This window comes from Pristiophorus japonicus, chromosome 7 (assembly GCF_044704955.1).
Source record: "Pristiophorus japonicus isolate sPriJap1 chromosome 7, sPriJap1.hap1, whole genome shotgun sequence".
NCBI lineage: Eukaryota > Metazoa > Chordata > Chondrichthyes > Pristiophoridae > Pristiophorus > Pristiophorus japonicus.
The window spans coordinates 131,968,047-131,992,457 of NC_091983.1; positions in this window are offsets into that span (position 1 = coordinate 131,968,047).

Consider the following 24,411-nt stretch of genomic DNA (forward strand, 5'->3'; position numbering starts at 1 on the left):
CATTCCACTACAAGGCAGAAAGAGTTTAAAAGCATCAAAACCAGGGTCTCTTTCCGGCTAATTCTATGTGCAATCTGCTACAGTTGTAACAGCAACAAACATCAGCTGATTGACAGTTAATTCTTGTGAAAGATGGTTGCTGTGTATCGCTGGTGACTTAGATTATATGACAACTGACAATTCCTGGAGCATTGTGTTTTCCTGGAACATCATTTTATGTACCATGATCATTGTGACAAGCACCCAGAATATCAATCCAATTATTGACAATGAATGGTTGCTGGTTAGGCGATTGAGCTTCAAAGAATTTTTGTTAGCAGAAAATTACATGACTGAATTGATTTAATAGAATTGCTGCAAGCTCTGTTTGTGCATTTAAGAAGATGTGATCTGGACAAATCTGCTGCCATTAGCTATTGGTGGCAGAAGCTTTGTATTTTGAACAGCAATATATTGATTTCTCAAAATTTTCAAATAATTTTTCAAAAACTAGATTATTTTTGAAAGTAAAGCCATACATTTACACACAAACATTATTTGGTCCACACTTACAAAGCTATGCTACCATCTTGCATGTTACTATCTTCTTCAAATCTGCCGTCATCATCCCTCTCCTCAAAAAATCAACTCTTGACCAGCATTCCCGATAATCTCCGTGGTCTGCAAGTCCTGTGTAGGCCGCTCACCGGCTTCTACAGGGAAGAAACCACGCATGCGCGAAAATTTGAATAGGCCATATACTCAGTTAAAGGGACCGCACACTAAAAGAAAATTAGGGGAAACATTGCATTTGGCCCCTCTGTCGTTGCAAACTACAACCCTATCTCCAACCTCACTTGTATCTCCAAAGTTTTTGAATGTGCTGTCGCCTCCCACATCCATGTCCATCATTCCCGGAACTCTATGTTTGAATCCCTTCAATCAGGTTTCAGCCCCTGCCACAGTACTCTTATCAAAGTCATAAATGACATCATATGTGATAGTGACAAAAGCAAACTATCCCTCCTCACCCTTCTTGACCTGTCTGCAGCCTTTGACACAGTTGACCACACCATTCTCTTTCAACCGTCATCCAGCTGGGTGGGACTGCCCTCACCTAATTCCATTCTTATCCACCCAGTTATAGCCAGGGAATCACCTGCAATGGCTTTTCTTCCTATTACCGCACCATTACCTCTGGTGTCCCTCAAGGATCTATACTTGGCCCCCTCCTATTTCTCATCTATATGCTGCTCCTTGGCAACATCAGCCGAAAACACATCAGTTTCCAAATGTACACTGAGGACACCCAGCTCTACCTCACCAACACCTCTCTCGACCCTCCACTGTCCCTAAATTGTCAGACTGCTTGTCTGACATCCAGTATTGGATGAGCAGAAATTTCCTACAATAAATATTGGGAAGACTGAAGCCATTGTCTTCAGTCACCACCACAAACTCTGTTCCCTAGCCACTGACTCCTTCCCTCGCCCTGATAACTGTCTGAGGCTGAAACAGACTGTTCACAACCTTGGCGGTACACTTGACCCCGAGATGAGCTTCTGACCACATGTCTGCACTAAGACCATTTATTTCCACCTCCATAGTATCACCCAACCCCACTCCTGCCTCAGCTCATCTGCTACTGAAACACTCATCCATGCTTTCTGCTTTCACCAACCTTTCAGACTGCATTCCAGACCATAATAACACACTATGTAAAAATACATTCTTCTCATCTCCCCTCTGGTTCTTTTGCCAATGATCTGGTGGAAAGATTGCTGCCTACTATAAATTAATGGATGCAGACTTGTGGAAAGTACCTGATGGGGAATAATTGAATACTAAGTTCATAACATCCGTGTGTTGGACTCATACGCAAGTTATGGAGGTCTTAGTCTTGAATGTAATACAATAGGATTGGGGAGGAGAAGTAGATCCAGTGATGATGATGATCTTAGGTGTGAAACATTTTGTATATCACATGACTGTAGTTAATGGTTTTCCACAGTAATTTTGGAATTGTTCATAGCAGAAGGTCCACAATACACTTAATAATTTTATGTTGCATCCTTCAAATATGGAGATGTCATTACCAGAAAACTTTACAAGAGAGGTTGCTCAGGTAGTGGCGTGAATATCATTTGAATTTTACTTACAACTCAAACCTCTAAAATTTCAATACCTTCACAAACTGTGAATCACTAGGCTGGCACTAGGATGATTGGTCAAGCCATTTGAAACAGCCTTTTGGCATCAATGAATGCTACTTACACTAGAAGGCTATTTTCTTAGAGTGTCTATTAAAAGTCTCATGAAAATAAAATTTCTGCATGATAAATCCTAATATACACCAGGGTTCTGGTCAGCTAGGTACATACTGGCCTCAGTGGTTTGAGACAATTGGGAAAGCAGCTCAATCTGAGATATTTCCACTAAAAATTCAAACAAATCAAAGAACAAATTAGGTGAGACCTTGGATTTTTTTGAATGAGTCATTTCACCCTTAGCTTTCAGAAAGTTAAACATGATTTTCATTGTTATTCTGAGTCTACAGGTAAAAAAAAGTAGATACCATATTTAGTATGATGAACAATTGTGTTATCACATACCATAGCACATATCAGCTCTGCAATAATTATATTAACTCGAGAATGCACTAAAAAAATCTGATAATAGGCTAGTTTGAATCCCTTAGGATTAGTATCATGTAATAAGACATTAAGGGCCAATTTTCATGGGACCTCTCTGGTGGTATTTAAGTGCAGACATTAAATACACAAGCAGCCATATGCAAATTATAGGGTAATGACATTTAATATATTTGCATCATAAAGTCAATATGCCTATTTTTCCCATAACTCCATGTTGGAATCTCTCTCATCAGGTTTCTATCCATGCTACAGCACTGAAATGGCCCTAAACAAAGTCACAAATGGCATCCTCTGTGATTGTGATGGTCATCTCCCTTCGTCCTCCATAACTTCTTTGCAGCCTTTGGTATGGATGACCATACCACTCTCCTTCAACGCCTTTCTTTCACTGTCCAACTTAGTGGGCTTGCTGTCTGATCATAGCCAGAGCATCTGCAGCAATGGTTTTTCTTGCCGACCCTGCACAGTCCCCTCCAAAATCCCCAAAGTATCTGTCTTTGGTTACCTCCTTTCCATGTACATGTGCTTCTTGGCGACATCATCCACAGACATGGGGTCAGCTTCCACATGTATGCTAATGATACCCAGCTGTACCTCTCCATCAATTCGATGTGTCATCAGACTTCTTGTTCAATATCCAGTCTTAGATGAGCCACAATTTCTTCCAGTTAAACATTAGGAAGCCATTGTCTTTGCTGTCTGCCATAACCTCCAATCCTCCTCCCTGGCCACTGTCTCAGGCTAAACCAGACTGTTTGCAATCCAATTCAACCCATAGCTGAGCTTCTGACCCCATATTCTCTCTATCACAAAGACTGCCAACATCATCCTCTGTAACTGCACTTGGCTGTACCTATACCTCAGCCCATCTGTTCCTGAAATCATCATCTAGTCCTTTGCCAACTCCCAACTTGACTATTCCAATGCTCTCCTGGTCGTCTTAGTGTCCTGCTCTCCAGACATCAGTTCATCCAAAACTCTGCTGCCCATATTCTATCCAGCACCAAATCCTGCTCATCCATCACCCCTGCCCTCACTGACCTACATTGGCTCCTGGTTTCCCAATGCCTCAAGCTTTAGGTCGCCTCCCCAAATAATCTCACAGCACCGTAGATTTAAAGTAAGTGAAAAAATGATAGTTGGCTTCCTCCAGCACCTCTGGCCCTGCTGTGCTGTAGCAGGAGCTCCAGTTACTTCTTTTCTCCCTCCCCCGAGAGGTAAATACCCAAATGACAACACTGATAGAACTACGAGCCTATCATGAATATTTCAATTGGCTTCAATGGGAAATTCATTCAATCAGAACCAGGGCGCTCTGGCAGGCAAGAGACCCACCGTGATGCAGAGGAGAACCTAGGCCTTGAGTCTTTCCCGATTTATGACATAAAGATTAATAAGAGCAGGATCAAGGGGTGGAGGAGGGAGTAATTTTGACTTTTGGTGTTAGTGTAAAATGTGTGCTATAGACTTCAACGGAAACAAATATCAGGAGAAGTGTTTAACAGCCTGGGGATCTCATAGAAACTTACAAGATTCTGACGGGACTGGACAGGTTAGATGCTGGAAGAATGTTCCCGATGATGGAGAAGTCCAGAACCAGGGGACACAGTCTTAGAATAAGGGGTAGGCCATTTAGGACTGAGATGAGGAGAAATTTCTTCACTCAGAGAGTTGTTAACCTCTGAAATTCCCTACCACAGAGAGTTGTTGATGCCAGTTCATTGGATATATTCAAGAGGGAGTTAGATATGGCCCTTAGGGCTAAAGGGATCAAGGGGTATGGAGAGAAAGCAGGAAAGGGGTACTGAGGGAATGATCAGCCATGATCTTATTGAATGGTGGTGCAAGCTCGAAGGGCCGAATGGCCTACTCCTGCACCTATTTTCTATGTTTCTATGTAACAGCTGGTTGAAGTGAAATTTGCACGTTTTCCACTATTGTCTCAAGTCAAAATTACCCTCAAGGTGGTTGAGTCTTTGATTCATTAGTACTGGTGAAGTGGGAGCAGCTCCGAGGAAATTCCTGGCCAAAGTGTAATGTTCAGGTAAAGAGGGAGGAGAGGCTAGACATAACTGAAGCAGGGTGTACAGACATAATTAAGTCCCCACTTTAAAATCATCATTCTGTCCTTATTTTTATATATCATTATAAATTCCTATGTCCACATTTATAATGGAAACTGCCTATGTAAACTTATTGTACTGTAATTAGACACTCCCAGCAGAGGTGATGCTGCAACCTTCCGGATATAAAAGGGGTCAGAGGGTCTAGTAAGAAGGAGGAACTGAGGGAAATCCTTATTAGTCGGGAAATTGTATTGGGGAAGTTGATGGGATTGAAGGCCGATAAATCCCCAGGGCCTGACTGACTGTATCCCAGAGTACTTAAGGAGGTGGCTTTGGAAATAGCGGATGCATTGACAGTCATTTCCAACATTCCATAGACTCTGGATCAGTTCCTATGGAGTGGAGGGCAGCCAATGTAACCCCACTTTTTAAAAAAGGAGGGAGAGAGAAAGCAGGGAATTATAGACTGGTCAGCCTGACCTCGGTATTGGGTAAAATGATGGAATCAATTATTAAGGATGTCATAGCAGCGCATTTGGAAAGAGGTGACATGATAGGTCCAAGTCAGCATGGATTTGTGAAAGGGAAATCATGCTTGACAAATCTTCTGGAATTTTTTGAGGATGTTTCCAGTAGAGTGGACAAGGGCGAACCAGTTGATGTGGTGTATTTGGACTTTCAGAAGGCTTTCGACAAGGTTGCACACAAGAGATTAATGTGCAAAGTTAAAGCACATGGGATTGGGGGTAGTGTGAGGGCGTGGATTGAGAACTGGTTGGCAGACAGGAAGCAAAGAGTAGGAGTAAATGGGTACTTTTCAGAATGGCAGGCAGTGACTAGTGGGGTACCGCAAGGTTCTGTGCTGGTGCCCCAGCTGTTTACATTGTACATTAATGATTTAGACGAGGGGATTAAATGTAGTATCTCCAAATTTGCGGATGACACTAAGTTGGGTGGCAGTGTGAGCTGCGAGGAGGATGATATGAGGCTGCAGAGTGACTTGGATAGGTTAGGTGAGTGGCCAAATGCATGGCAGATTAAGTATAATGTGGATAAATATGAGGTTATCCAAATATGAGGTTATCCACTTTTGTGGTAAAAACAGAGAGACAGACTATTATCTGAATGGTGACAGATTAGGAAAAGGGGAGGTGCAACGAGACCTGGGTGTCATGGTACATCAGTCATTGAAGGTTGGCATGCAGGTACAGCAGGCGGTTAAGAAAGCAAATGGCATGTTGGCCTCCATAGCGAGGAGATTTGAGTACAGGGGTAGGGAGGTGTTACTACAGTTGTACAGGGCCTTGGTGAGGCCACACCTGGAGTATTGTGTATAGTTTTGGTCTCCTAGCTTGAGGAAGGACATTCTTGCTATTGAGGGAGTGCAGCGAATGTTCACCAGGCTGATTCTCGGGATGGCGGGACTGACATATCAAGAAAGACTGGATCAACTGGGCTTGTATTCACTGGAGTTCAGAAGAATGAGAGGGGATCTCAAAGAAACGTTTAAAATTCTGACGGGTTTCGACAGGTTAGATGCAGGAAGAATGTTCCCAATGTTGGGGAAGTCCAGAACCAGGGGTCACAGTCTAAGGATAAGCCATTTAGGACCGAGATGAGGAGAAACGTCTTCACCCAGAGAATTCTCTACCACAGAAAGTTGTTGAGGCCAATTCACTAAATATATTCAAAAAGGAGTTAGATGTAGTCCTTACTACTAGGGGGATCAAGGGGTATGGCGAGAAAGCAGGAATGGGGTACTGAAGTTGCATGTTCAGCCATGAACTCATTGAATGGCGGTGTAGGCTCGAAGGGCCGAATGGCCTACTCCTGCATCTATTTTCTATGATTCTATGTTTCTAATGCCTCCACTGGTGGGAGGTGTAACTACAGAATAACATTTAGATAGTCAATGTTCATTATTAAAGTGGACATAAGAACTTACTATGGAAAAAGGACATTTTTAAATGTAAGTTTAGTCAATGTCCTTGCATGCGGTAAGTTAAGACAGGATGGGGAGAGAGGGAATTCCAGGGGATATCAGGAAGTGGGAGAGAAGAAGGGGGATAGGAGCACAAGAGAGAAAGTAAGCAGGAGGTCGAAGGAAAGTGGGAGGAAGAGAAGAGAAGGAGAGGTGTGAAGAATGGAAAGGGGACATGATGCCTGACCTCTGACATAATTTTCTACCCTCTGTGACATCATTTTTGAGCTAAAACATCCTGACAGTAATCAGGCTGGCTGCTGCTTAAGGGCAACCCAAATCCCTTCTCTTTGGTGGGCTGGGGTGATATTTTGCTGTCTCAGAGCTCTTCAAAAAGTTTCCACTTTAAATATTAATAAAGGAGGATGATTATTCAGGGAAGCATGGCATGAGCCCCTTGCTAGGGAGGATGAGGAAGAAGGGGTATGACCCTGGGTATGAATCTATGAGGTCTTGGTACATTAAGCTAGAGTTGTAGTAAATGTAGTTTACAATAATAGAATGTTGAAGTGAAAATTTATACATTTTCTTTTACTTTGGGTTATAAAGTCTTGCTTGTATTATTACTCAATAAAACGGTGACAGGAAATTATACTTTAGGTATTGTTCTGGTTATATCCAAAATCAACATTACCCTGAAATTATGCTTTGGACAAAATGAATGGGTGATTGTCTCCACTAAATTAGTGGAGAGAGGAAGTTTGGATGAATGCATTAAAGATTTGTCCTCTAGCATCCCAAAGCATAATTTCAAAGCCATGATCTCTAATATTTAGACAGAAAAACATGTTAACATCTTTTTATAATTTTCCAAAAATAATTGCTGTTAATTTGAGAGTTATGTCTTTGTCCTTTCATTCACTCTTCATGGTCACGGGAGATATTCCTCTTGCACCATGTATCAATGAACTGATTTATTTGCTGTGATTGTGGATGATGTTCAAAAGGAAACATCTGGAGCTGAAACAGTTACAGCCTTCATCTGTTTCTTGTCTTTTGTAAGTTTAGTTTAATTTTGCAAATTAGCTCTGACAGTGGACCATGAATGGAATAATTATTCCCCACTTATACTGCACCAAGACCAGGGTGGTTCAGCAGCCCCAGTTATACTGCGCCCTCACATTATTTCCAGCTAAGGGAAACCAAAGTTCCACACATGCAAACACAAAGATTTCCACAGAAATATGCATATTTATTGGCATTGGGGAGCTGTATCAAATGTGCAGTACAGCCAGGCCATTAAGTACTATTTGTACAACTGATAATGACTAAAGAGTAAAAAAAAAACATTTTCTGCAGAGGTAAAGTTTACCAAAAGATCTGAAAGGCTGTTAATTTCAACACCCAATCCCTAACTGAAACCAGTAAGGGGAGGGATTGGGTGTATAAATTAATGTATCTGTCTATAATAGGAGAGTCCTTTATATGTTGAGAACTCTTCTATTGAGAAGAAAATGTTTATAGTTCCCAATGTAGTAGCCCTGAAGTTCTGAGGGAGTTGCCCATAACTGGTGGATACCAACGGGACTCAGAATTCTAGCTGGTACACACAGTCTTTTGCTTTTTCCTCAGTCACTAATGAAATCAATTCTATCCCGCTGTTTACATCTTTCTAAGATCTTATGGACATTTTTAACTATTATGGTCTGCTACTACTGCACTTGTTTTAAATTTAGCCTGTCAATGAATGATATTTTATTCAAATAATGTCTCCACTATTACATTTTTTGTCGTTTCTTTTCTCCTTTTTATTATATGTCACTCAATGGATAGCACACTCACCTGAGTCAGAAGGTAGTGGGTTCAAGTCCCACTCCAGGAACTTGAGCACATAAAAATATAGGCTGACACTCCAGTGCAGTGCTCAGGAAGTGCTGCACTGTCGGTGTGGTGTATGAAATGATACAATGAACTCTGTACTGTGAGCCAGTGACTAAGTGTAACCTGGTCAGTCTTTAATGGCTTCCAGAAGTCAAGATACAAAGCTGAAGTTCAGATTATATACTGGGCCCAGCACGAGTGTACCTGTGACCCTAGGACCCCCGACGGTGGTGCCCCCTGTTGGTGGGCAGAACTTATATACATAAATTACATCATTCCCCCCACCCCCCCAGTTCTTGGCACAAGTCCATATTACAAGTTCAAACGGTCCGGAGCCCTTCGCTCCCTGGTTGACCATCTCAGTACAATCCCAGTGCTTTCTGAGTCTCTCATGACTTGGGGCTGGGCGTTGACCACAGTGGGCTCTTCTGATGGCTGGACGTGAGTTGGTTGGTCGTCTAAGCTCGTGGTGTCTTCTTCCAACTGTTCCGGTTCGTCAGTGTGTCTTCGCTTGATTTGATCAATGTGTTTTCTGCACATCTGCCCATTCTTGAGCATAACCATATACACCCGGTTACCCTCCTTATCCATAACATTGCCCGGGAGCCAATTGGGCCCTTAAGCATAGTTAAGTGTACACTCTGGGTCATTTACAGATATGTCACGTGACATTGTGGCGCGGTCGTGATACCACTGCTGGCGTTGACGTTGGGTTTCGACATGATTGTTAAGGTCAGGATGGACAAGAGAGAGCCTGGTTTTGAGGCCTCTCCATCAATAGTTCTGCAGTTGGAACCCGGTGAGTGTGTGCGGCCTTGTCCTGTAACTGAGCAGTATGCGTGACAGACATGTCTGCAAGCAACCGTAAGTTACGAGTTTCAGGTTCTGCTTGATGGTTTGAACTGCCCGCTCCGGTTGACCATTGGACGCGGGTTTGAACGGGGCTGACCTGACGTGTTTTATGCCATTGCGTTTCATGAACTCTTGAAACTCCAGGCTCGTGAAACATGGTCCGTTGTCGCTGACAATGATGTCTAGCAGACCATGTGTGGCAAACATGGCTCTCAGGTTCTCAATGGTGGCAGTGGAAGTGCTGGATGATATGATCACACATTCTATCCATTTGGAGTATGCATCCACCACCACAAAAAACATTTTACTGAGGAAGGGGCCCGCAAAGTCGATGTGGATTCTAGACCACGGTTTGGATGGCCATGACCACAGACTGAGCGGAGCTTCCTTTGGGGCATTGCTTAACTGCATGCAAGTGCTGCACTGATGCATGCATGACTCTAAGTCTGAATCAATGCCAGGGCACCAAACATGGAACCTGACAATGGCCTTCATCATGACAATACCGGGATGCATACTATCACGTACAAATCTCGCCCTGCCTTTCTTGGGCATTACCACAAGATTACCCCACAGTAAACAGTCGGACTAGATGGAAAGCTCATCTTTGCGACGACTGTACGGTTTGGTTTCATCATCCATTTCCTTGGGGATGGTCGACCAGTCCCGTTAAGACAGAACGTTTTACAACCGATAGGGTCTGATCCTGGCTGGTCCAGGTCTTAACTTGTTGAGCAGTGACAGGCGAAGGATAGAATAAAAGGAAAAGGAGGTGGGGTAGCATTGCTGGTTAAGGAGGAGATTAAGGCAATAGTTAGGAAGGACATTAGCTTGGATGATGTGGAATCTATATGGGTAGAGCTACAGAACACCAAAGGGCAAAAAACGTTAGTGGGAGTTGTGTACAGACCTCCAAACAGTAGTAGTGATGTTCGGGAGGGCATCAAACAGGAAATTAGGGGTGCATGCAATAAAGGTGCAGTAGTTATAATGGGTGACTTTAATATGCACATAGATTGGGCTAACCAAACTGGAAGCAATACGGTGGAGGAGGATTTCCTGGAGTGCATAAGGGATGGTTTTTTAGACCAATATGTCGAGGAACCAACTAGGGGGGAGGCCATCTTAGACTGGGTGTTATGTAATGAGAGAGGATTAATTAGCAATCTCGTTGTGCGAGGCCCCTTGGGGAAGAGTGGCCATAATATGGTGGAATTCTGCATTAGGATGGAGAATGAAACAGTTAATTCAGAGACCATGGTCCAGAACTTAAAGAAGGCTAACTTTGAAGGTATGAGGCGTGAATTGGCTGGGATGGATTGGCGAATGATACTTAAGGGGTTGACTGTGGATGGGCAATGGCAGACATTTAGAGACCGCATGGATGAACTACAACAATTGTACATTCCTGTCTGGCATAAAAATAAAAAAGGGAAGGTGGCTCAACCGTGGCTATCAAGGGAAATCAGGGATAGTATTAAAGCCAAGGAAGTGGCATACAAATTGGCCAGAAATAGCAGCGAACCTGGGGACTGGGAGAACAAAGGAGGAGAACAAAGGGTTTGATTAAGGCAGGGAAAATGGAGTATGAGAAGAAGCTTGCAGGGAACATTAAGATGGATTGCAAAACTTTCAATAGATATGTAAAGAGAAAAAGGTTAGTAAAGACAAACGTAGGTCCCCTGCAGTCAGAATCAGGGGAAGTCATAATGGGGAACAAAGAAATGGCGGACCAATTGAACAAGTACTTTGGTTCGGTATTCACGAAGGAGGACACAAACAACCTTCCGGTTATAAAAGGGGTCGGGGGGTCTAGTAAGGAGGAGGAACTGAGGGAAATCTTTATTAGCCGGGAAATTGTGTTGGGGAAATTGATAGGATTGAAGGCCGATAAATCCCCAGGGCCTGATGGACTGCATCCCAGAGTACTTAAGGAGGTGGCCTTGGAAATAGTGGATGCATTGACAGTCATTTTCCAACATTCCATTGACTCTGGATCAGTTCCTATAGAGTGGAGGGTAGCCAATGTAACCCCATTTTTTAAAAAAGGAGGGAGAGAGAAAACAGGGAATTATAGACCGGTCAGCCTGACCTCGGTAGTGGGTAAAATGATGGAATCAATTATTAAGAATGTCATAGCAGTGCATTTGGAAAGAGGTGACATGATAGGTCCAAGTCAGCATGGATTTGTGAAAGGGAAATCATGCTTGACAAATCTTCTGGAATTTTTTGAGGATGTTTCCAGTAGAGTGGACAAGGGAGAACCAGTTGATGTGGTATATTTGGACTTTCAGAAGGCGTTCGACAAGGTCCCACACAAGAGATTGATGTGCAAAGTTAGAGCACATGGGATTGGGGGTAGTGTGCTGACATGGATTGAGAACTGGTTGTCAGTCAGTAAGCAAAGAGTAGGAGTAAATGGGTACTTTTCAGAATGGCAGGCAGTGACTAGTGGGGTACAGCAAGGTTCTGTGCTGGGGCCCCAGTTGTTTACACTGTACATTAATGATTTAGATAAGGGGATTAAATGTAGTATCTCCAAATTTGCCGATGACACTAAGTTGGGTGGCAGTGTGAGCTGCGAGGAGGATGCTGTGAGGCTGCAGAGCGACTTGGTTAGGTGAGTGGGCAAATGCATGGCAGATGAAGTATAATGTAGATAAACGTGAGGTTATCCACTTTGGTGGTAAAAACAGAGAGACAGACTATTATCTGAATGGTGACAGATTAGGAAAAGGGGAGGTGCAAAGAGACCTGGGTGTCGTGGTACATCAGTCATTGAAGGTTGGCATGCAGGTACAGCAGGCGGTTAAGAAAGCAAATGGCATGTTGGCCTTCATAGCAAGGGGATTTGAGTACAGGGGCAGGGAGGTGTTGCTACAGTTGTACAGGGCCTTGGTGAGGCCACACCTGGAGTATTGTGTACAGTTTTGGTCTCCTTACCTGAGGAAAGACATTCTTGCTCTTGAGGGAGTGCAGCGAAGGTTCACCAGACTGATTCCCGGGATGGCGGGACTGACCTATCAAGAAAGACTGGATCAACTGGGCTTGTATTCACTGGAGTTCAGAAGAATGAGAGGGGACCTCATAGAAACGTTTAAAATTCTGACGGGGTTAGACAGGTTAGATGCAGGAAGAATGTTCCCAATGTTGGGGAAGTCCAGAACCAGAGGTCACAGTCTAAGGATAAGGGGTAAGCCATTTAGGACCGAGATACGGAGGAACTTCTTCACCCAGAGAGTGGTGAACCTGTGGAATTCTCTACCACAGAAAGTTGTTGAGGCCAATTCACTAAATATATTCAAAAAGGAGTTAGATGAGGTCCTTACTACTAGGGGGATCAAGGGGTATGGCGAGAAAGCAGGAATGGGGTACTGAAGTTGAATGTTCAGCCATGAACTCATTGAATGGTGGTGCAGGCTAGAAGGGCCGAATGGCCTACTCCTGCACCTATTTTCTATGTTTCTATCTTTCTATTCTCAAAGGCATCCATGACCATGAGTAGCTCTGCGGGCAATGGCATTTCCACCTTAGATGTGGGCAACGATAACTGGCTCAATGCATCAGCGCAGTTGTCGGTGCCTGGTCTGTGGCGAATGACATAATCATAGGCAGATAATGTCAGCGCCCACCTCTGGCTGCAGGAACGACGCATTGGTATTGATACCTTTATGTTCCGAGAACAATATAAGCGGCTTGTGATCGGTTTCCAGCTCGAAGGGAAGCCCAAACAGGTACTGGTGCATTTTTTTTACCCCATAACACATGCTAAAGCCTCTTTCTCTACAATGCCGTAGGCTCTTTCTGTCTTGGGCAGGTTTCGAGACACGTATGCAACTGGTTGTAGTTTGCCTGACTCATTGGCTTGCTGGAGTAAGCAACCGACCCCATAGGACGAAGTATCACAGTTCAAAACTAGACGATTGCATGGGTCATACAGTACCAGTAGCTTGTGGGAACACAACAGATTTCTAGCCTTCTCAAAGGCTCTGTCTTGAAGTTCACCTGCCACCCAATCGTCTCCTTTCCTGAGCAGCTTGTGCAAAGGCTCTAATACTGTGCTCAATTTGGATAAGAAGTTACCGAAGTAGTTGAGAAGACCCAGTAATGAATGCAACTCCGTCACATTATGGGGCCTGGGCGCATTTTTGATGGTCTCTGTTTTTGCGTCTGTAGGTCTGATTCTGTCTGCAGCAATCTTTTGTCCAAGGAATTCGACCTCTGGTGCCATGGAAAGGCACTTTGAACATTTCAGCCTGAGTCCTACTTTGTCCATACGACGCAGAACCTCTTCCAGATTGTGCAGGTGCTCGGCGGTGTCACGACCTGTGACTAGGCTGTCGTCTTGGAATTCCATGGTCCTGGGGACAGATTCCAATAGGTTCTCCATGTTTCTCTGAAATATGGCTGCCGCCGAACGAATGCCAAAAGCGCACCTGTTGTAAATAAATAGTCCTTTGTGCGTGTTGATGCACATAAGTTTCTTTGATGATTCAACCAGTTCCTGTGTCATGTAGGCCATCATTAGATCCAATTTGGTGAATGATTTTCCCCCGGCTAGCGTTGCAAACAGGTCATCAGCTTTCGGTAGCGGGTACTGATCTGTTTTGAAACTCGGTTGATCGTGACCTTATATTCTCCACAAATCCTGATCGTGCTGTCGCTCTTTAACACCGGAACAATGGGGCTGGCCCATTCATTAAAATCGACCGGTGAGATGACCCCACTCGCATTGTAGCTTGTCCAATTCGAGCTCGACCTTTTCTCTCATCATGTGCGGGACTGCCCTGCCTTTGTGATGGACGGGCCTTGCATCTGGGCCTAGATGAATCTGCACCTTGGCTCCCTTGAAGCTGCCAATTCCCGGTTCACACAGTGAGGGAAATTTGCTCAGCACTTGAGCACACAAATCATCATCCGCTGATGACAAAGCTTTGATATCGTACCATTTCCATTTTATTTTCTCGAACCAACTCCTGCCGAATAACGATGGGCCGTTGCCAGGGATAATCCATAACGGTAGATCATGAACCGTTCCCTCATACGACACTCTAACTGCTGCACTACCGATCACTGGTATGAGCTCTTTGTTATAGGTACGCAACTTGCATTTACGGACTCAGCTTGGGTCTCTCTGCCTTGGTCTCCCACAGCTTTTCGAAAGTCCTCTGGCTCATTATTGATTGACTCGCACCCATGTTTAATTCCATGGATACCAGCACGCCATTTAATTTTACCTCTATCATTATCGGTTGGCTCTTTATTAGGAACGCACGTACACTGTACACTTCCTCGGAGCTCTCAAATGCCTTGGGCTGCATTGCCAGATCTACGCTGAATTGATCATCATCCACGTGGTGTTTCGCAGCTCGCTTGCTCTGCTGTGGACACATCCGTTGAAGATGCCCCATCTTCGCACACCCTCTGCATACATACTGCCTGAAGCGGCACTGATGGGGTCGGTCATTGTCTCTGCAACACCAACACATTGAGCTCAGATTTGCGCCCGATGGTGGGCTTTTAGTGGCTCCCGTTCTCGCATACACAGTCGAGTAAGCCCTCGATAGCGAATTTTGAGCGGCTCCCGTTCTCGCAGACGCAGTCGAGTAGGCCCTGCCATGTGCAGCTCTGCTGGCCATCGATACAATTTTGTACACAATACTTTCCGTGGAGTTCCTGTTTTGTCGCGATATCTGCTTCGTGCTTTTCTGCGTGGACATGCAAGCCTGGCTTGCAACACATGCTTACTGAGATCCGGCGTCTCCGCAGCCAGCAGCTTACTTAAGATCGCCTCATGGTTGACCCCGATCACGAAAAAGTCACGCAGCATGTCTTCCAATGCAGGCCCAAATTTGCAAGGCCCTGCAAGACGTCTCAGGTCGGCAACAAATGCCGCTACGTCCTGGCCTTCTGGATGAACATGCGTATAGAAGCGATATCTGGATATGCGGATTCCTTCCGTGGGTTTAAGTTGTTCCTGAACTAGAGCACACAATTCTTTGTAATCCTTTTCTGTAGGAAGAGTGGGTGAGAGCAGATTCTTGATGAGTGCATAGATCGTGGGGCCACAGACGGTGAGAAGAACTGCCCTGCGCTTCTCTGCATCCTCGTCTTTGTTTAGGTCATTTGCCATGAAATACTGGTCAAGACAATCCGTGAAATCTCCCCAATCCTCTCCCTCATTGAATCTCTCGAGAATTCCAACAGTACTCGATCGTGCTGTGCTCGACATATTTTTGCGTGGGTTTGTATTTGCCTCGTCGCCAGTTGTGGTGTATGAAATGATACAATGAACTCCGTATTGTGAGCCAGTGACCAGGTGTAACCTTGTCAATCTTTAATGACTTCCAGAAGTGAAGATACGAAGGTGAAGTTCAGGTTATATACTGAGCCCAGCTCGAGTGTGCCTGTGACGCTAGGACGTCCGACAGTCGTGCCCCCGTTGCTGGGCAGACCTTATGTACATACATTACAGTCAGAGGTGCCATCCTTCAGATGAGTTGTTAAACCGAGACCCCATCTGCCCTCTCACATGGATGTAAAAGATCCCATGGCACTATTTCAAAGAAGAGCAGGGGAGTTATCTGTGGTGTCCTGGCCAATATTTATCCCTCAATCAATATAACAAAAACAGATTATCTGGTCATTATCACATTGCTGGTTGTGGGAGCTTGCTGTGCGCAAATTAGCTGCATTTCCCACATTACAACAGTGACTACACTTCAAAAGTACTTAATTATCTGTAAAGCACTTTGAGACATATGGTGGTCGTGAAAGGCGCTATATAAATGCAAGTCTTTCAAGTCATTCTTTATTTTATAGATATTTTTAGTTTCCATATTTCAGACTACTCACATAGGCAAGTCTTGGCTTTCAATGTCGCTGAATGCCCAGATATCTAAGCAGAGTTGTAGCATGTCCACGGAATGAATAGAGATCCCTCATCAGTTTATTTCAACTGTTGCATGTGACATGTACATTGCTGCAAATTTTCTTGTCTTCCGAAGGCATGAACTAGCACTGCACTAAACTCAGACTAAGATTTTAATTGCCAAGCAGGCTTATTAAACAGTAAAAGAACAAGTGATTGGTAGCAGTAGTAGAACATATATTCTTACAGTAGCTGTCAAGTTTTGCTAACTTCTCGAGTAGTAGAAAAGAATAAATAATTTGCAACTACTGTGCTGAACTATGATTAAAGTATTATTAATTTTTTTTTGTCATCATGTACAGAAACTATCTGGTTTGAATATCTCTCTTTGAAGGCTTCAGACAAATTCACTTATTTGAAAAAGACATGCTGATCAAAACTTTCACAAGATGAATGGGAGCAAGCAAGAACAATTTGCAATTATATTGCGCCATTATTGCTGAAAAACATTGAACAGCGCTTCACAGAGGCTTAAACAAAATGTCAAAGAAGGAGCTACTAGAATGCCTGACCAAAAAGCTTGGTCAAAGGGTCTTGAAGGAGGGGAGTTAGGTGAAGAGACAAAGGGGCTTATTGGGGCATTCCCAGAGCAGAACGTCTCGATTCCTGAAGGTACGGCCACTAATGGTGTGGAAAAGGGATGGGGGATTCACAAGAGGCCAGACTCAGAAGAACAAAGAGCTCAAAGAGGGGTTGTAGGGCTGGAGGAGATTACAGCAATAGAGAAGGAAGAGGCCATGAAAGAGTTTAAACATGAGGATGAGAATTTTAAATTTGAAGCATTGGAGGACCGGGCCAATGTATATCATTGAGGACAGGTGCAATGGGCAAGTGGGACTTGATGTAAACTGGATAATAGCAGCAGAGTTTTGGATGAATTAAGGGTGAAGTGGAGGATTGTGGGCAGACCAGAAGAACATTAGATTGGTCACGTCTGTAAATGATAAAGGCATGGATGAAGAATTTAACAGCAGATAGACTGAAGTACAGGTGGAGCTGGGTGATGTTATGAAAGTGAATGTATCTGTTTTTTGTGATAGAAAGGAGATTTTTGTTTGACCTCAGCCTTCAGGCATCTGTAGAGCTGCTTTCTTGCTCTCGAGTTGTGTTGCTGTTTCTAGTTCAAGAAAACCTTGTGCTTGCGGCTTATTAGTTCTTGGATCTCCTGGTCATTCTCGTCGAACCAGTCTTGGTATTTTCTGCTCGAGTGACCGAGTGTCTCTTCACATGTGATAATTATGGAGGCCTTGAGGGCAGACCAGATGCTGTGGACACTGGGAGTCATCAGTTTGATAGCCAGGCGCTAGCTGAATACGGTTTTATTAGCAGGGTCTTTGAGTGCTCCAGCGTTGATTTTCCTGTGACATTGTTTCTGTTGTCGTCGCTGTTTTTGGGCTACGTTGATGAAGATGACAGAGCGGATTAGGCGGTGGTCCATCAGCAGTCGTCAGTTCCTGTCATGGGGTGGGTGATGCGCACGTCCTTGCATCCCTCGCTCGGACGATGATGTAGTCTAACAGATGCCAGTGCTTGGAGCGAGGATGTTGCCATGAGGCTTTGTACTTGTCTTTCTGATGGAACAAGGTGTTGGTTCTGACAAGGCCATGTTGTAAGCATTTCGACAAGATCAGGGTACCATTGGAGTTGGTTTTCCCTACCCCACTCTACCGATCACACCTCCCAGAGGTCTGTGTCCTTTCCAACTCTGGCGTTGAAGTCGCCAAGGAAGATTAGCTTGTTGGGACTTGGGACAGAGATTGTTCGAGGCTGGAGTAGCATTCGTCTTTGGTCTCGTCTGTAGCTTCCAATGTAGGGGTGTACCCGCTGATGACCTAGCACACCGGTTCTGGGCTAGGGTCAGCGTTCATTTATCCCATAAGGGGAGTCTCTGAAATGGCCCACTAGCTCATTTTTTATGGCGAAGCCTATGCCATGGAGGCGGCGTTCTTCTTCTGGTTTTCATTTCCAGACGAAGGTGTAACCACCACCTTGTTCCATGAGTTGGCCTTCCCCTGCCCACCGGGTCTCGCTTAGGGCAGCGATGTCTACGTCAAAACGTCTGAGTTCCTGGGCAATGATAGCAATGTGACGTTCCAGTCTGTTGCTGTTGGTGTTGTCCATGAGAGTCCTGACGTTCCAGGTTCCGAATTTCATTTTAAAGGGTGGAAGATGCCTGTGAATTTTTTTAATGTGGGGTGGCCGTTGCACAACAGCTACCACACAGGCTTGACAGAGCTAGGTCATGGTCCAGTGGCAAGGTGATCCAAGACGACTGGAGACCAGGCTCCAACAAAAAACTCGCGATCTAAAGAACAGATGGTGCGTGGAGAAAGCGCAGGAGATCCAGTTACTAGCCGACAACCACGACGTGCCCGGATTCTTTAGCGCAGTCTACCTACAGCCCAAGCACTCAAGGTCGTACCCCACTGCTGGCCAGGAACGGAGAGGTACTCATCAAGGAGCACTTCGAAGATCTCATTAACCGAGCCTCTGTCTTCGATGTGAGTGTCCTCGACTCGATCCCACAGCATGCTACCCACCACCATCACAGCACAACCCCAGTCTGGCATCCGACAACTGAAGAACAACAAGGCCTCAGGAGCAGATGGAATTCCCGCCAAAGCACTAAAACATGGCAGAAAAGCAGTATTGGCGCAGATGCATGATCTCATTTCTATTATCTGGAAGGAGGAGAGCATGCCAGGGGAGCTCAGAGACGCCGTAATCGTGACCATCTTGAAGAAAGGTGACAAGTCCGACTGCGATAACTACAATAGAATCTCCCTGCTGTCAATCACTGGGAAAGTCATTGCAAGAATCCTCCTCAATCGCCTTCTCCCAGTGGCGGATTCCATGATTTTAGTGCCGTGTTTAATGTCCTGGACTGCAAACACTCTCTTCCTCAGGCAACCGAAGGCTGCACTGGCACACTGAAGGTGGTGTTGGACTTCGTCATTGACATCTGCCCTTGTTGACATGCACAAGGGACTATTCATTTACAACACATGCAAAATTGTTAGTGCCAGATCCCAATGTTGTTGAATGCTAACAAAGTTATTTGAATGTTGATTTTAACAGTACTTTGGACATGGCCGACAGTGCTGGTAAAACCATTTAACAATATTAGCATCTGAGCTTCCATTAGTAATGATCTCTTGTTTTGCTAGCAGGAATATATATATATCAAACTTACAAATAAATATCATTTGTAGTGCATAATTCTTAGCTGCACAGATTAATATTCTATTATTTTCATGCTGTATTCTGTCTATTATGGTGCATTCATTTTTTTAAGATTTAGAGGTCGAAATTTGGTTGCTACCGCCAGCGAGTGAGGTGGAAACGGGGCGTGAACGGCTGGCCGGCGGCGTTAGGCGTGAATACAGCCTGATGAGAAATTCGGTTGGCCTTTTTCAACGGTGTAAATATTTGCCGCCCTGTCGACTACCGCCATGGAAATCCTGACATCAGTACGCGTGCAATGCCTCCTTGGCGCCGGTCTCGCCAAATTCACTTTTGCCACCTCACTTACCGCATGAAAGCCGCAGCTGGCTCCTTGGCGACAAAGGATATGGTGTTGCCGCCTGGCTGATGACACCCCTCCACAATCCCACCACCTCTGCAGAGCACCGCTATAACAGCAGCCATATTGTAATCAAGACCATTATAGAGCAAACTATTGGGGTCCTGATGCAACGTTTCTGCTGTCTTGACTGCTCTGGAGGGGCATTTTAGTACTCACTGATAATGTCTCCATGTTCACCATTGTGTGCTGCATGCTGCACAACCTGGCCATTATGCGGGGCCAGCCATTACCACCAGGGATGGATGACCCACCTCAGGAGGACAATGACGAGGAGCTTCAGCAAAGGAGGTGTGAAAGGGCATGCTCATCAGAGACTCACCACACATCGATTTCAGTGAATGGCTCAAGATGTGCTGATTTGGTAGCCTGTACACCTCGGCATTTAATAAACACATCACCCCCCACCCTGCAGCCCTCCGCGTATATAAATCGCAGCACAATAATGTGAAGAATGTAAACTTTGTTTATTTAACACATGAACAGTGGTGTCCTGAAAACAAGCACAAATCAACCCCAACAAATAATCATACCACAAGACCCTTTCAAACATTCTCAACGACATCCAAGTGCAACTATTGACATCAGCTGACATTCCAACAAGGTAGCCATCTCTGTTGACTATCAAGCAATTGTTTGCTGAGTCATGCAAGTGCAACTAGTTATATGAATTCATATGTTATCAAGGTCCACTTTCCCACAAGACTTTAATTGGTCTTGAACAGTGCTTTAGAAACATAGAAACATAGAAAATAGGTGCAGGAGTAGGCCATTCGGCCCTTCTAGCCTGCACCGCCATTCAATGAGTTCATGGCTGAACATTCAACTTCAGTACCCCATTCCTGCTTTCTCGCCATACCCCTTGATCCCCCTAGTAGTAAGGACCTCATCTAACTCCTTTTTGAATATATTTAGTGAATTGGCCTCAACAACTTTCTGTGGTAGAGAATTTCACAGGTTCACCACTCTCTGGGTGAAGAAGTTCCTCCGCATCTCGGTCCTAAATGGCTTACCCCTTATCCTTAGACTGTGACCTCTGGTTCTGGACTTCCCCAACATTGGGAACATTCTTCCTGCATCTAACCTGTTTAACCCCGTCACAATTTTAAATATTTCTATGAGGTCCCCTCTCATTCTTCTGAACTCCAGTGAATACAAGCCCAGTTGATCCAGTCTTTCTTGATAGGTCAGTCCCGCCATCCCGGGAATCAGTCTGGTGAACCTTCGCTGCACTCCCTCAATAGCAAGAATGTCCTTCCTCAGGTTAGGAGACCAAAACTGTACACAATACTCCAGGTGTGGCCTCACCAAGGCCCTGTACAACTGTAGCAACACCTCCCTGCCCCTGTACTCAAATCCCCTTGCTATGAAGGCCAACATGCCATTTGCTTTCTTAACCGCCTGCTGCACCTGCATGCCAACCTTCAATGACTGATGTACCATGACACCCAGGTCTCTTTGCACCTCCCCTTTTCCTAATCTGTCACCATTCAGATAATAGTCAGACCATGCCTTCCGTTCTCCTCCTGCCAGGCATGCCTACTGCTCCTGCTCAATGGGGTCTCAGGGCCTGCAGCAAAGCTCATAGTCGGTTGCTGGAGCCGCAGCCACACATAATGGCCTAGCAGGAAGTCCCCGAGCAACTCGGGCCCTGGAAGGCCTGACTGCGGACTACCTCATCTCAGCTTGGGCGGCAGCACTCTGTGGTGGATGGGTTGCAGAGAGCAACAGGTGCAAAGGTGGAATGATGTCATCCTGAGAGACGACATTACATTCCAACAGGCCCTATACAGTGTTACATCCCGGGGCAGAGCCTCATCATCTGCAGAAATCTGTAGTAGGACAGACTGCTGCCCAGGTTTGACAAGATTAGGTCCGTATTGAACTGATGGGGCCCAGACAGGATGGCAGTGGTCAGTGAGTCGGTGGAATCAAGTTGCTTCTGCATTAAGACTGACTGCGATTGCAGCACCATACTGAGCTGATCAATGCGTGGTGGCATCAATGACGTTACAGTCTGCAGGCCTACAATAGCATCGACTTAGTGCTCAATGGTCACTGCAACGTCAGCCATAGCCCGTGCCACCATGTCTGGGACTTCATGGTCATTGTTTGCATCCAACATCCATTGGTATCAATAAGGATGGGCTCGGTGAGCTGCTGAGAGGCATCAGCAACAGTTGAGGCAGACTCCTCTATCCTCACAGCTGGTGCATCGAAACTCGATGGCACCCTTGCTAGTGCACCCAGTAGATCGCTGTGCTACTGCAGGGATTGTCTTGTGACAACCTTTAATTCCGGCTAATCATCAGAGTGCTGCTGAGCATCACTCAGGTGTGGACTCACCCTCTGGGGAGGTGGCCCACGGGCTTCCCCTTCTCCATGGCGTTGCTGCAGACCACTGGGTCCAGGAGCATCACCCACCTCGACCTCCCCGAACACTCCTTCATCAACAAAGCTGCTGTCCCCGCTCTCAGATGCTGCTGGCTCCTGAATTAAATCGAACGAGGTGCCCTCCGCTTTATCTTCCCCCCACTCAGCAGCAACTTCACCAGTGGAAGACTGGCGTTGTTGTGTATCTGTAAAACATGCAAGCCCATGTTCCGCCACCAGGGAGACAATTCCCTGAAGTCCCAAGGGCTCCCAGCATCCCTTGGGAGCACTGTATATAAGCCGGCCCCGAAGGCCTGTTCCTCACTCTGGAGTATCTTAATAAAGACTGATGTCACAGTTACTTTAACCTCCCTGTGTGCAGTCTCATCTGTGTTAGGAACACAATAACTGGCGACAAGTAAACGAATCCAACGCAAAGATGCAGCAAACTGTGGGCACCCTGGAGAAGTTCTCGGAGGGTGAGGACTGGGAAGCCTATGTTGAACGGCTAGACCAGTACTTGGTAGCCAATGAGCTGGATGGAGAAGGAAGCGCTGCAAAATGGAGAGCGATCCTCCTCACAGTCTGCTGGGCATCGACCTATAGCCTCATGAAGAATCTTCTGGCTCCGGTGAAACCCATAGATAAGTCGTGTGAGGAGCTGTGTACACTGGTTCTGGACCAGCTTAACCCGAGGGAGAGCGTGCTGATGGCGATGTATCAGGTCTACACGTGCCAGCGATCTGAAGGTCAGGAAGTGGCGAGCTACGTCGCCGAGCTAAGGCGACTTGCAGGACAATGTGAGTTTGATGGATACCTGGAGCAAATGCTCAGAGACTTTTTTGTACTGGGCATTGGCCATGAGACCATCCTATGAAACCTTTTGACTGTAGAGACACCGACCCTCAGTAAGGCCATTGCAATAGCACAGGCATTTATGTCCACCAGTGAAAACACCAAACAAATGAACTGGAACTGTGTTTGCGAGCAGAAATGTGCAGGGCAGAAACCACAAGTCTGCAACTGCCAGCAGGCCTCAGGTGACCCAGATGACTCAGAGTCCTCAACAAAGGATGAATGCATGGCAATTCACACCTTATTGGCATTGTGGAGACAACGAGGGCACGGTGCATGAACTGTTACTCTGGATTGTCTCGGGCGATGGCCCTACACAGCTTGGAAGGAGCTGGCTGGGCAAAATCTGCTGGAACTGGGATGACATCCAAGCACTATCATATGTCGATGAGGCCTCATGTACCCAGGTTCTGAACAAATTTCCTTCCCTTTTTGAGCCAGGCTTTGGAAACTTTTCCAGGGCGAAAGTGTGGATCCACTTGGTCCCAGAGGCACGATCCATTCACCACAAGGCTCGAGCGGTACCTCACATGATGAGGGAGAGAGTGGAAATCGAGCTGGACAGGCTGCAATGCGAGGGCATCATCTCCCCAGTGGAATTCAGCGAGTGGGCCAGCCCGATTGTTCCAGTATTCAACAGTGATGGCACGGTCAGGATATGCGGCGATTATAAAGTAACTATTAATCGTTTCTCGCCACAGGACCAATACCCACTCCCTAAGGCAGACAACCTATTTGCAATGCTGGCAGGAGGCAAGACGTTCACCAAGCTCGACCTGACTTCGGCCTACATGACGCAGGAGCTAAAGGAGTCTTCGAAGGGCCTCACCTGCAGCAACATGCACAAGGGACTATTCATTTACAACACATGCCCATTTGGAATTCGGTCGGCTGCAGCGACCTTCCAGAGAAATATGGAGAGCCTACTCAAGTCGATAACACGCACAATGGTTTTTCACAACGACATATTGGTCACGGGTCGAGACACTGTCGAGCACTTACAAAACATGGAGGAGGTCCTCCAGCGACTGGATCACGTAGGGCTGCGGCTGAAGAGGTCAAAATGCGTCTTCATGGCAACAGAAGTGGAGTTTTTGGGGAGAAAGATCACGGCGGACGGCAATCAGGCAACAGACGCCAAGACAGAGGCTATCAGGAACGCGCCCAGGCCACAGAACGTCAAGGAGCAGCGGTCATTCCTGGGACTCCTCAACTATTTTGGTAACTTCCTACCGGGGTTAAGCACCCTCTTAGAGCCCCTACATGTGTTATTGCGTAAACGTGAGAACTAGGTATGGGGAAAAAAAACAAGTAAT